This window comes from Bos taurus, chromosome 3 (assembly GCF_002263795.3).
Source record: "Bos taurus isolate L1 Dominette 01449 registration number 42190680 breed Hereford chromosome 3, ARS-UCD2.0, whole genome shotgun sequence".
In the NCBI taxonomy this organism is placed as follows: domain Eukaryota; kingdom Metazoa; phylum Chordata; class Mammalia; order Artiodactyla; family Bovidae; genus Bos; species Bos taurus.
In genome coordinates, this window is record NC_037330.1 from 85,908,709 (window position 1) to 85,920,892 (window position 12,184).

Sequence of the window (12,184 nt, forward strand, 5' to 3'; positions counted from 1 at the left end):
AAAGCCGTTTGTTGGTTATATAGCAGGCATCACTTCTCTAGCCTGACTGCTTCGTGGGCTCCATCAGTCTACTCTCTGGCAACTTCCTTCCATTCCTTTGTCCAGGTCTAATCAGAGTCCTTTTGCTAAAATACACTCCCAAGTATATCAATAACAATAAATAATTTTATTATTAGTTTTAGTATTATAGTTACTTATCACCACAGTTTTAAAGATGAGAACTAGTAATGGCCCTCATACTATGCATTTGAAAACTGAAACACAAGTAAGTTAATAACTTGACCAAAAATCACACATAAAATAACAAGTAGAATCTGCCTGAGAGAAAAGAATTTGTATGACTTCAAAATCCAAATTCTTAAGCACTCACTGTTGTTACCTCTTGTATTCAATTTTCCAATTGCAAACAAAACAAGATCTGAAATATTTCACTCGACATTAAGATATCCTTGGTCCAGCTCACATTACCTGCCAGACTTCAGCCTTGTCCCTCATCTCGCTACAGAAATGACTGGTAATTTTTCCAAGAACCTATCCTAGCCCCTGGAGTTCCTTATGTGCTTCTTATATAACCCCTATCAAATAATTTATTGCACAGAATGGCAATAATGAGAACTGACTACCTATTGATATGTTCCATTACACTGCAAGTAATTTAAACATTAAATTAATTTAATTAATTTAACCTGTACCCCCAGGGCTTGGCCTTGACCAACCACAAGGTTAGTTCTCATTAATGAATCTTCACTGCAGTCAGACAGGAGAGCTCACTGGTTCCCAAAGGCCCACATTTTCCTATCAGTGCATTTGTGTATGCCATTCACAGAGCATAAATATCTTTGTCTTTACAATAGGTGTCCTTTCACTGGCTCAAATACCATCTTCTCTTAGAAGCTTTCTCCCATATCTGGAGTGGAAATTGATTTCTTCTTTCGATATCTCCATTTCCCTTTCCATCAGCACTGTAACATATATCATCTTCCACTGTGCATTAATTTTTTCTGTAGTGTTCTTTTACCAAGAGACCCTGATGCTTTAGGAAAACACCATAGCACATTGATCTGTGTATTGTCCCCACATGTAACATAGCAATGTCGGATGGTGCCTGGCAACTCGGAAGCATTTCATAAAAGCCTGTTGGATTGAATTTGAATTTGATTTCCACAGACTGTTCTCAGAAACCTGGCATAACCCCAAGAAAAACTGCCTTTGAAACCTGGAGTCTTAGTGGGTGTTCATGTACTCCCGGGGATTGGTGAACCCCTGAAACTGTATTCATGTGTACAGGACTTTCCTGGAGAGGAGATCCCTGACATACACTAGTTTCTTAAAGGATTCTGTGATTCAAAAAAATATGAACTACTGTTATGAGACTTTATTTTGTATGTCCTTAGGTTTCTTTATTGTGCTTCATTGGTTAGAAACACTTGTTAATTATAACAGCAATGCAAGCACATTGGGACATTTAAAAACACAATTTAGCAAGTGAGAGAATCTTACCCTCCCTTGTGCCCAAGCCTCCACCAATCCCCACCCCCCCGCCCCTCCCCCCCACACACACAGACACTGCTCAGTGAGTGTTCAGAGGAACAGACCCTCTCACTACTGCTAGTGGGAGTAAGAATTGGTATACTCCCATACTCCTATCAATTCATGTTGATATTTGACAGAAAACAACAAAATTCTGTAATTATCCTTCAATTAAAAATAAAAACAAAACAAGAATTGGTATACTTTTCTTTTTTTCCTTTTTCTCTTTTTGTACCTTTGGTCAGTTGGTTTTGGGTTTAACCAAACCAAAATGATAGAATCTCGCTCAACTTATCTCATCTCACTAACTTACCATTTCTAATTTTTTTATTCTAAACATTTATTTTGCTCTATTTTATTATTTAAGTGCTTAATCCTACATTTGATATTTTTATCCTTCATAGGATAAACTTCTTGTAACCTATTACTTTTATTTGCCTTTTTTTTTAGCTCCTATGTTAATCCTTGTTTTTCTATAATCATTTCTGATTTTAAGTCTGTGTTAGCCTCTTGAACCACCTTATTTTTAACCTCTCTTATTCTTTTAAATTATTTCTTTTTTGATGACTTGCCTGTTGTACATGGAATAATATTCTCTACCTGACAAAGTATTCTCAGATGACTGTGGCTCACACATTTATATCCATGTAAAGCAATTGGCCCAGTGACTGGCATGACATGCTTAAGAATTGGTAGACATTACCATCATCAATACCAGGGCTTCAGGACTCATCTGACCTATCCATGTTTACACAGTACCATTACAGTGTTTGATCCAGTCCCTTTGGACTGAAAATATACACAGGCAGAGAATTGGCAGAGATGAAATTCTGAAGAAATTCATTTCAGAAGGTGCTTCAAGCTGAAATCCCAGGTTGTATACCTTTTCTGTGAGGAGCCCTTTAGCTTAACCTGAGATTTTCAGTAGTTCCAAAAAAATCCTTATTATATATTCTAAATTAATTGAGAAATCTTTTTTAAATAAAACCCTAGAAGTTCTTCCAGGTGTTCAACAAAATGAAGTAAAAAATCTGATTCCCATCCTACCCTTTCTTAGAGAAAGACATATACTTTAGAGGCAGACCAGACTAAGATAGAACCTTGGTTCTGCTCTTTCTAACAAGACAGACTTACTATGCTAGTGATGAATAAACTGGACAGTGGAAGGCTTGAATTCAGGCTTGGTCTTTAATATGGGAGCAGGGTGGTGGAATGAGACTAAATCCATGATGTTTTCTCTCATGGGGTGACACAGTCCATGGAGTTCTAGGTGACTTGGAGGAGCATCAGTGCATGGCAATTGAAGAGGTTGGGCAAACCTGGAGGAAATGAGGGCTTTATTATATCTTTCTGCCTTATTCTCAGGCTGCAGTGGTTCATGCTCACTCAATTCAAGTAGGTTGAACATATGAGTGAATGTTTATAATGAATGCACATGTCCTATAATGGAGTCTAGTTGAGAGGAGGATAAATGGAGACAGGTAGAAACATCCCCATCCTACCAAGGTGTACACACAACACTCCACACACAGACTCCTCTCTATGTACGTTCCATCAGCAACATACACCCTTCATTCCTGGACACACATACCTGTGCATACTTACCTGTGATCATTCCACTGTTTTTCAGATTGTGAAGAAATATGGGAACATGATTAGCCTGGAAATGGGTGGATTTTCTACAGTTTTTTTTAAGTGGATTGCCCAAAATCAAAGAAGCCCTTGTCTACCAGGACCAAAACTTGTGAACCACCCCATACAGCGTATCCAAGAGAATATCTTTAAGAAACATGGTAAGTTTCTTGACTAATGAAAGAGGTGAATGTTTGATATTCTTGTAGTCTCTGAAATGTACTTTTGTGACTGTAATTCTCCAGTACTTCAGGGACCAGCCCCCTCATAAGTTCCTGCCCCTCAAGGAAGCTGAGTCCCTCATTTCCCGGTTGAAGGCACCCCCTCAGGGCACCTGGCAGGGTCAGTGTTAATGTCAGGGATTTGGGAGAAGCAGCTTCACCTGCGTGAACTCACTCAGGACACTTTGATAAATAAGTATCCTCATCATTCAGTGATGTAATGTGTTGTTGAAGCAGAGGAAAGGCAATGCATTCCCAGGCTCTGTTTCTACTTTCCCATTCAGATCTCTTCCCCAGAAAAATGGAGGTGGATCAGCTTCCTCCTGCTGATTGTGTGATCCCTTCTTGCCTCTAATTTCTTATGTCCTGTTATTAAGGCTGTGCTCACCAGGTACTTTGAGCCTACAGTCTATAAGAGTTTGGCATGAATACTTAAAATGATCGTAAAATAAACTTGCACATTTAAAAATCTAAATGAAAAGCTGAAATATATTCTTCTACCAAAGTACCATTTTTTTCAAGTTTTTCTCAATTCCTCTTTGCAATATTTCATCCATTAACTCTACATCATTTCGCTCTGTTATTTGTCATGTGAAGCCTGGTGCTAGGCACCAGTGGCAAAACAATGAGGAGAGTGACAAAACCCTTGTGTTTCTGTAACTTACACTCCATTCAGGAAAGCAGTATCAATTTCTCTAATGATTTAAAGCCATAGTGTTCTGAAGATAAGAGCAGGATGCACTTCTTAGGAGTATCTAACATCCTGAGACTCAGGAAAAGCTAACATAAGTAACAATTATTTTAATAAAGTTAAGAAACTATCAGGCAGAGGGAATATAATGGGAAACATCTCTGGGGTGGGAAGATGAACACAGAACTGAGGAATTGAAGGTGGCCAGTGTTGGAGAAGGCAATGGCACCCCACTCCAGTACTCTTGCCTGGAAAATCCCATGGACAGAGGAGCCTGGTAGGCTGCAGTAACTGGGGTCCCTTGACTGAGCGACTTCACTTTCACTTTTCACTTTCATGCATTGGAGAAGGAAATGGCAACCCGCTCCAGTGCTCTTGCCTGGAGAATCCCAGGGACGGTAGAGCCTGGTGGGCTGCCGTCTATGGGGTTGCACAGAGTCGGACACGACTGAAGCGACTTAGCAGCAGCAGCAGCAGCAGTGTAGGAAGAACAGAGATTAAATGGAGATAAAGCTGCTGAATTCAAGCAGGAAGAGTTCATGCAAGTTCTCATTAAGGATGTAGCTTTTTAACCTAATAACAATGGAAGCTCCTGCATGGTTTCAGTATAGAAAGGGATCATCATACTTACATGGTACATTTTAAAGACTTCTCTAAACTACAATGTGAAGAATGGAATAAAGGGAGCAAGAGACTATTGCAGCATTTTAGGTGAGACGAGGTGCTGGCTTGGACTAGGGAGGTGGAGAGAAATGACAGCAGATTAGACCAGGAGAGTGGCCACGACGATACATGGATTTAAGTTACTCAGGAGGCAAATCCAGTAAGACAGGATGACCTAGAGAGAGAGAGAATGAGGCGTTGAGGTAGACACCCAAATTTGTAGATAAAGAAAAGGGATAAGCTGTGGAGGAGGTGTTGGCTGGCCTGGGTGCAGAGTTGTATAGAGTAAAGTGTGAATTCAGTCATAGATTCGTGAGTGTGAAATGCCTATAAATCAGCAGAGTCAAGCAGGCACTTACATATATGTCCAGAGCTGAGAGATCGAAATAGATGTTCATTATAAGTAGATTTCACTTAAAATTTTAGGAGTTAATGAGATTTTCCCCAAAATGGAGCATAGATAAGGAAAGAAGAGACTTCAGACCTCATCTTGAAGAGCTCCATCATTTCAAAATTCTATAGAAGATGAGTTAATGAAAGATACGGGAATATCTCTGTGATCAGAGAATTGGGAGGGAAATCTGTAGAGTGTGTGACCTGGACACCATTGGAAGAGTGTTCCAAGAAAGAAGTGTCTCCTGCAGCTGACATTTCAAACTGAGATTGAGAGGATCCTGGACTGGATGGCAGGGAAGGTCATGTCCTTGTTGTGGTGGAGGGCAAAGGCAGAAATGAGAAGGAGTTGAAGGGTGCTCTGAAGTGAAGAAATGAAAGGGTGATGACCTCACATGTATTACGAAATAAATGATCATTTATTGAACACACAAAGATGGATTTTTTTTTCCTTTGCCTGTGTTGTTCCTTCTGCACAGACTGTTTATACTTCCTTGATTTGTCGAGTGATTCATTTCTCTTTTTAAGATCAGGTTAGATGAAAGCCTTTCTCCTTATGAATATGGGTTTTCACTAATCCATAAATTAATTCTTAATATGTAGCATAATATCTACTTCAGTGTACTTTTTATGCAACAAGTCATCCAAGCATGGCCTTTTGAGTCAAGCAGACTTGATTTTGAAAGCCTGTCCAGCTGCTTACTCACTCTGTGACTTTGCAGAGTTTATTTTTATCCCCGTGCCTTATTTTTCTTATCAATAAAACTTTCAGGATGTGGCAGGTATGATAAGACGTACCTCAGAGAGGTTCTGTGAGTACTTAATTACATAATACATTACAAATGCCAAAGTGTCCAGCCCTACAAGCAATCAGTAAATGTGAGTTGCTTATATCCTTTGCTTTGGGATTTTTTCTTTCTCTGAATAGTTTCAAACACCCTAAACCCTTCTCCTTCCTTCCATCTGGTACATTGTTGCTCGTGGGTCTTGTTGACTTTCTTTTCATAACCTTGGTTTTCTTTTTCCCAGGCTTGATCATGTCTAATGGCCACATATGGAAGGAGCAAAGAAGGTCCGCCCTGACAACTCTGAGGAACTTTGGTTTAGGAAGGAAGATCTTAGAGGAATGCATTCAGGAAGAGGCCGCCTACCTCATCCAGACAGTAGGAGAGGAGAACGGTGAGCGTGTCGTAAGACAGGTGCAGGAACCGTGGCTCATAGGTTCACTAACAGATGATGAATGAGTGCCTACATGCGTGTCCTGCACCCAGCACTGTGAGGGCCCCAAGGGAATGACAGCAAACAGCAGCCATGACCTGCCCTTGTGGAGTTTGAGAATTCAAAATAAGAACATGGATTTAAAGCATATTGTAGGTTTTAAAATCCTGGTAATCAGACTGGCCCCCAGGCACTGACGTAGTACTTGCTGCATGTCAGACCCTGTGCAGAGGGCTGTGGGTCCAGTCTCAGGGGTGGTCGTAATCAGTGTGTCATGTGTCACGTGGAATAGACTCTGGAAAATAGAAAGAATCTGAAGCCTCCACCTCTTCTTCTGCCTCCAGAACAGCCTTTCGACCCTCACTTCACAATCAACAATGCAGTTTCCAATATTGTTTGTTCCATCGCCTTTGGGGAGCTGTTTGACTACCAGGACAGTCCAGGAGCTGCTGAGGCTGATGGATGAGGCCATGTATCTGCAGACATCAGTGAGGTGCCGTGTAAGGCAGTTCTCACTTCCTATCTTGGATTAGGATATTGGGCTGGTGTTAGACACAGATGAGATGGACTCTTCTATTCCTTTTCAGCTAAAGAGTAATATTTTGAAAATGACTTCAACACAAGCTTATTTGAAAGCAATCTGTTGACTTTAGTGTTTTTGGTAATATTTTACATATTTACTGTAGACAAAGAACATCTCTAGCATTCATGTATAGTACAGCACTCTACATGACATATACACGTGCACCTGTGCTCTTTAAAAGCACAGTGCTGTCATCATTTTTGAGCCCCTGCTCTCCGTGCCCCTCCCTACCCCCATCTCCACCCTCCATCAGAGGTGCCTTTCTGTTCTGGCTCTCCCCGAGCACACTGCTTTCAGACTCATCTGGGTTAGATGCTCTTATTTTCACTCTGCATAGTTTTCTACTGTTTGAATATGTTACTGATTTTTTTTTCTTTATTATCTTCATTCATGTACATGCAGAGGATTTCCAGTTTGGGAGATGTTGTGAATAAAGCTGCCATGTTCTTGTTCAGTTGTTCATGTAGACACACGTGCTCATTTCTCTTGCATGTACACCTGGTCATAAAAAACTTAAATGTTTCCAAGCGGTTGTACTACTTACCCATCCATACATGACATTATATTCTAAACTTGTAGGATATGGATTTAAGGGATTCAAACCTCACCCCTTCCTTGGTAGTTCCTGCCTTCCTCTTTTGTCCTGCTAAGGTTTTGAGTCTGTCAAAACCTCTGCTCAGCCGCTTGGTCTCTCAGCCCCTTTTCTGGATTTGGAAGACATTTCTAAGGGAAATCAGCCCCAAGGGTTGAGATAAATAAACCCTCAGGTATCTAAAGGAAGATTTATTCACTTTTAACAAGCAACACTGCTTGGAGATTTATGGACACATTTCACCAAAACTGAATAAGCAGTTAGCATGAATCCTGGTACATTAAATGGGCATAATGAATGTGAGCTTTTAAGATGACTACTGTCAATGTTGTTTTTGAATAACGTTCCTTATTCCCACTTCTGTAATGGTAATTCTCCCATCCAGTAATTCCATTTTCTTCCTTCCTATTAAGACAGAACCTAGGAAGTCTGGGACCTCAGGGGTACCTCACTGACTATTGTCAGGGAAAAGAAATTCCTGGGAAGGTTGGATGGTACAGTGGGACAGAGGTAATATGTATTTTTAGAGACCCAAAATAGATCAGGCACTATTGGACAATTGTACACTCTACCTCAGTTAATATTATAATAATCTTTTAAAGATAAAATGAAGCACCCTAAAGTGTGCAAGCAGATATGGGAATGTGTAAGCAAATCCACATAGTTGTCCATTCACTCTGTGTTAAGGATATTTAATATGGATCTCATGTGATTCTGCCAAGAAAATAACCCTTGTGCCCTATGGGCAGCAAGTTAAGCTATGTAGTGACAAATTACATCATCATCATCATTATTAATAATATTATTGTTGCCAAAGTCTCAACCCCATAGACTGTAGCCTGCCAGGCTGCTTTGTCCATGGGATTCTCCAGGCAAGAATACCAGCATGGGTAGCCATTCTCTTCACTAGAGGATGTTCCTAACCTAGGGATCAAACCCATGTCTCCTGCACTGCAGGCAGATTCTTTACCAACTGAGAATCCAGGGAAGCCCAATAACTAGAAAGGAGCAGAGCTAATACACGCAAAGATACATACACATACACACACACACATACACACACACACGTGACAATCACCAAGAAAAAGAAATAAAGCAAAATAAGGGAAAGAGGTACCAGATGAGCTGCTCATTATAGGAACGTCAGGTAAGACAGGTTCAAGTAAGTGACATTTGAGCAGTACCTGACTGAGCATATAACACTTTCAGTTTAATGAAGTTAGTAATTGGAGTTATATGGATTTCAGAGGAAGAGCATTCTGTGTGCAAGGAATAGCAAATGCAGAGTCCTAAAGAAGAAAATCCTTTATGTTTTTGCAGAGACCAATGGGGCTGGACTGGAACGAGTAAAGAGAACAAGATGGCAGAGAGTGATAGCCGAGGAGGCAACAGGAGGGTGAGGCACCAGATTATGTAGAGCTCCAGGCCAGGAGAAGGATGTAGAATTTGTCTAAATGCCTTGGAAAGTCATTGGAGGATTGAGAGCCAAAAAGTGAAATGATCCCATTAAACTGTTAAATGATCCCTTGGGCAGCTCAGTGGAAAATAGACTGGGAAGGAGGTTAGGAGAGAATCAGGAAAAATGTTGGAGGCTTTACAGCATCCAGGTAAGAAATGTTAGTGTTTTGTATGAGGATGACAAAGCAGATGGAATGGTGAGAAGTGGTCCAAGACTGGTTATATTTTGAATGGAGTGCCAAAATGATTTGCCAGAGAGGAAAAGAGGGTTGAGATAGGGATGATGAGTCCAGGGTGACTCTCATGATTCAGTTCAGTTCAGTTCAGTCACTCAGTCATGTCCGACCCTTTGTGACCCCATGGACTGCAATCCACCAGGCCTCCCTGTCTATCACCAACACACGGAGTTTACCCAAACTCATGTCCATTGAGTCGGTGATGCCATCCAACCATCTCATCCTCTGTTGTCCTCTTCTTCTCTCATCTTCAATCTTTCCCAGCATCAGGGTCTTTTCCAATAAGTCAGTTCTTCACATCAGGTGGCCAAAGTATTGGAGTTTCAGCTTCAACATCAGTCCTTCCAATGAATATTCAAGGTTGATTTCCTTTAGGATGGACTAGTTGGATCTCCTTGCAGTCCAAGGGACTCTCAAGAGTCTTCTCCAACAGCACAGTTCAAAAGCAACAATTCTTTGGCACTCAGCTTTCTTTATAGTCCAAATCTCACATCCATACATGACTACTGGAAAAACCATAGCCTTGACTAGACAGACGTCTGTTGACAAAGTAATATCTCTGCTTTTTAATATGCTGTCTAGGTTGGTCATAACTTTGCTGACAAGCAGTAAGCATCTTTTAATTTCATGGCTGAAGTCACCATCTGCAGTGATTTTGGAGCCACTCAAAAATAAAGTCTGCCACTGTTTCCACTGTTTCCCCATCTATTTACAATGAAGAGATGGGACCGGATGTCATGATCTTCGTTTTCTGAATGTTGAGCTTTAAGCCAACTTTTTCACTCTCCTCTTTCACTTTCATCATGAGGCTCTTTAGTTCTTCACTTTCTGCCATAAGGGTGGTGTCATCTGCATATCTGAGGTTATTGATATTTCTCCCAGCAATCTTGATTCCAGCTTGTGCTTCCTCCAGCCCAGCGTTTCTCATGATGTACTCTGCATATAAGTTAAATAAGCAGGGTGACAATATACAACCTTGACGTACTCCTTTTCCTATTTGGAACCAGTCTGCTGTTCCATGTCCAATTCTAACTGTTGCTTCCTGACCTGTGTATAGATTTCTCAAGAGGTGGGTCAGGAGGTCTGGTATTCCCATCTCTTTCAGGATTTTCCATAGTTTTTTGTGATCCACACAGTCAAAGGCTTTGGCATAGTCAATAAAGAAGAAATAGATGATTTTCTGGAACTCTCTTGCTTTTTCCATGATCCAGCAGATGTTGGCAATTTGATCTCTGGTTCCTCTGTCTTTTCTAAAACTAGCTTGAACATCTGGAAGTTCACAGATTATGTATTGTTGAAGCCTGGCCTGGAAAATTCTGAGCATTACTTTACTAGTGTGTGAGATGAGTGCAATTGTGCAGTAGTTCGAGCATTTTTTGGCATTGCCTTTCTTAGGGATTGGAATGAAAACTGACCTTTTCCAGTCCTGTGGCCACTGCTGAGTTTTCCGAATGTGCTGGCATATTGAGTGCAGCACTTTCACAGCATCATCTTTCAGGATTTGAAATAGCTCCACTGGAATTCCATCACCTCCACTAACTTTGTTCATAATGATGCTTCCTCAGGCCCACTTGACTTCCCATTCCAGGATGTCTGGTTCTGGATGAGTGATCACACCATCGTGATTATCTGGGTTGTGAAGGTCTTTTTTGTATAGTTCTTCTGTGTATTCTTGCCCCCTCTTGTTAATATCTTCTGCTTCTGTTAGGTCCATACCATTTCTGGTTAAGTATGAATGAATAGAAGAGATGGAAAGAGAAGATGGTTTCTTTGTCTTCAAAAGTGGAAAACTGTCATCCCCAATGGCTCCCTGCTAAAGAACCCACTTGTCAATGCAGGAGATGTGGCTTTGATCCCTGGGTTGGGAAGATCCCCTGGAAAATAAAATGGCAACCCACTCCAGTATTCTTGCCTGGGAAATCCCATGGACAGAGGAGCCTGGCGGGCTGTGGTCTATGGGGTTGCAAAGGAATCAGACACAACTTAGCGACTAGACAACGACAACAACTTGTCTCCATGACTGTTCTGTTTTCCCCATCAGCTCTACAATTTCTTTGCAAGGATAATGAATTTCCTTCCAGGACCCCACCAAACTCTTTATTAAATGGGAGAAACTGAACATGTTTATTGACAGTGTGATTGAAAACCACAGGAGAGACTGGAATCCTGCGGAACCAAGAGACTTCACTGATGCTGCAGGAAATAGAAAAGATAAGAAATCAGAGTTTTCTCCTGAGTTTTGTTCTTAAAAAGAAATAAGGAGATTCTGGCTTCTTACTGCCGCTGTACCAAATCACCAAAAATGCAGAATCTTAAAAAAGCACACATTTATTGTCTTATAATTCCAGAGGTCAAAAGGCTGAAGCCAGTTTCTCTGGACTGAAGTCAAGGTGAGGGCAGGGCTGCTACTTCTGGAGGCGCTTGGGCAGAATCCATTGATGCACTTTTCCAGCCTGTAGAGGCTGCCTGTATTCCTTGACTCAGAGCCCCTTCCTCCATCTTCAAAGCCATCAAAATAGCATCCTCTCTGCCCCCATCCTCTACGCCTTCTTGTACCCCTCTTATGAGACTCTTGTGATTGTATTGGGCCCACTAGGATAATTCAGGATCATCTTGCCATATCAAGATCTTTAAGTTAATTGTATTTACAAACTTCTGTCTGCATTTAACATTCATGGGTTCCAGAGATTAAGCCATGGACATCTTTGTGGGACATTATTCAGCCTACCACAGGGGAGGAAAAATATAGGCAATATTTCATAGAGTATAGGAATAACATAACTCAGAATTGTTGATACAAGTAAAAATAAAGATAGAGATTTAGTGGTATTTGACTTGAAGTCTTTGGAAAGCTGAAATACTGCCTTTTTGAGGTCTGTTCTCTATTCTTTCCCCATATCTGAAGGAGATACACACAAAAGGAGGAGTAAGTATTGTTTCATGGTTCGTTGGCTCAATGCTCAGTCT

At 40.9% G+C, this 12,184-nt stretch overlaps 1 protein-coding gene and 1 pseudogene across 1 annotated transcript in view; both read left to right on the forward strand.

Moving 5' to 3' along the window:
* Positions 1 to 3,246, forward strand: part of LOC132344976 (craniofacial development protein 2) — a 25,946-nt gene extending 22,700 nt beyond the window's left edge. The window contains exon 2 of the mRNA XM_059885336.1: positions 3,161 to 3,246. The gene's annotated coding sequence lies outside the window, so the exon portion shown is untranslated. The remainder of the gene's footprint in view (positions 1 to 3,160) is intronic.
* The window catches only part of CYP2J31P (cytochrome P450 family 2 subfamily J member 31, pseudogene), a 9,046-nt pseudogene extending 1,656 nt beyond the window's left edge, over positions 1 to 7,390 (forward strand).
* Positions 7,391 to 12,184: the final 4,794 nt, after the last annotated feature.